This window comes from Erpetoichthys calabaricus, chromosome 17 (genome assembly GCF_900747795.2).
Source record: "Erpetoichthys calabaricus chromosome 17, fErpCal1.3, whole genome shotgun sequence".
In the NCBI taxonomy this organism is placed as follows: Eukaryota; Metazoa; Chordata; class Cladistia; order Polypteriformes; family Polypteridae; genus Erpetoichthys; species Erpetoichthys calabaricus.
The window spans coordinates 76,773,808-76,776,164 of NC_041410.2; positions in this window are offsets into that span (position 1 = coordinate 76,773,808).

A 2,357-nucleotide genomic window follows, 5' to 3' on the forward strand; every position below is an offset into this window, starting at 1 on the left:
GTTGACACCAAATTCTGACCCTACCATTCAAATGTCATGGCAGAAAATTGAGACTTGTCAGTCCAGTCTTCTATTGTCCAATTTTGATGAGTCCAATGTGAATTGTAAACTCTATTACCTGTTCTTAGCTGACTGGAGTGGCAACCGGTGTGGTCTCCTCTTTTTGTAGCCTATCTGCTTCAGAGATGCTCTTCTGCATACCTCGGTTGTAAGAACTGGTTATCTGAATTACTCTTGCCTTTCTATCAGTTTGAAGCAGTCAGCCATTTTCCTCTGACCTCTGCCATCAACAAGGCATTTTTGCCCAGACAGCCGCTCACTGGATATTTTCCCTTTTCCGGACCATTCTTTGTAAACCCTAGAGATGGTGGTGCATGAAAATCCCAGTAGATCAGCAGTTTTTCAAATACTCAGACCAGCTTGTCTGGCAACAAAAACCATGTCAAGTTCAAAGTCACTTAAGTCACCTTTCTTCCCCATTCTGATGCTCAGTTTGAACTTCAGCAGGTTGTATTGACAATGTCTACATGCCAAAATGCATTGAGTGGCTGCCTTATGATTGGCTGATTAGATATTTGCGTAAACACGCAGCTAAACAGGTGTTCGTAATAAAGTGGCCAGTGAGTGTATATACACAGTTATCATATTTCTATAATCCTTGTGTTTATTAATAAATCATATTATTCTGTTTCTTAAAACAAGTGTGCTTCAGTTACCTTGATATAAGTCTTAACAGCTGGAGACAGCCTACTACAATAGAAAATGGTAAAGTAAATAAAGTAGGAGCCTTAAAAAATGATTGAATTATTTACTGGCATTGCTAAAGTCAAAATGAATAATTAATTCATTGACTTAACTCTTTCCTCCTTTCCCACATTATTATGACTATTCCTGAGTGAGCATGTTAAAATTCCTTTTTCCTTTCCTACAAGTGTCTGTAAGTCCAGTATAAGAAACAGATGTTATAAAATTACTGTCACTGAAATGATAAAAGGTAGGAAATTCTGTCCTTGAAAAAATCATCCTGTACCATTATTCCATCTGGATAACATGGACCATTCAAAATGGAGCATTCTGCTTGGTTTAAATATTTTCTATCAAAATGTCAGGTCATATAATTTGTGACTTTTTCCATTTGCTACCAGCTATTGCCCACAAGAGATTCAAAACACTGGCTCTAATTTACTAGGTCAAAAAATAAGGGCTTAGGTGACTACAGTCATTATATACAGTATATATATTGTGTAGCTTGGTACTGTAAATGCTCTGACGCTCATTCCTGTTGGTGAAATGCACATGCCTTTAATCTGTTCTCCTACTTGTATTGTACTCATAATTCTAATATTTTGATTTTTATTACTGGCTCAGACAAGTATTAGCTGTGCTGCCCCTACAACTCCAGAGACCAGGGTCTGACTTGAGGCCCAGTCAATGTGTGGCTTTGGGTTTATAGGTTCTTCCCATATTCAAATGTATTTGTACTTCTTTCAGATACTCAAGTGCAACTTAGGTTGACTGGTCTTGTATCTATGGGCATAAGTGTATGACTGTGCCTTGGACTGATGCCCACCCAGGACCTGCTACTGGTTTGAGAACAAGGTTAGCTTCCCAAGCCTGTGTAATAAGTGAGGCAAGTTTAGAAAATGGATGGATTGGCTGTTTACTTTCAGCAACAGACAGTTATGAAATAATGCAACACAGTATCTACTGTATGATTTGGTTATTTAAAAGCAGCTGATAAATAAATATAAATCTTCTGTTCTGACTCAACTGTACTGCCTGTAAATTGTCAATATAAAACTACTGTATCTAAAACTTTTATTCTTTACCATTTCCAAGACATTTAAGACTTTTCCCAGTATCTGAATAATTGTCTGTTACCTATTTTATATTTCAGTGATCTTGTACTATATGTTTTTAAAAATACTGGGTGACTGGGATTTATATTGCCTAATGAATAATTACTTTGACTATCATTGGAAATGTGTTGGTTAATAAGAGGTTACAATTGACAGATGCACTTTAGCATATTAACAAAGCCTGTTGTTTCTATTTCAATATATTAATAAAATCAATCAGTTCATTTACTAATAAGCAGAATTAAGTCTGACATCGGATTTCAGGAAAATGATTTTAGACTTCAAATGTGAAATTGTTGCGCTGAGCAGAACGTTTCATACATTGTATTGTAGGCTTATGTCGCCCTCATGAGGCCATATTGTATTAGTACAGCTTTTTGTGTCTGAAGAGTAATATTTGTTCCTGACCCCAGGAAGAGTTGGTTAGTATTCATAGTATTTTTATTTGTAATGCACCTTTGCAAAGCTTAACTAAAGGGCACATTCTTGCTACTGGCT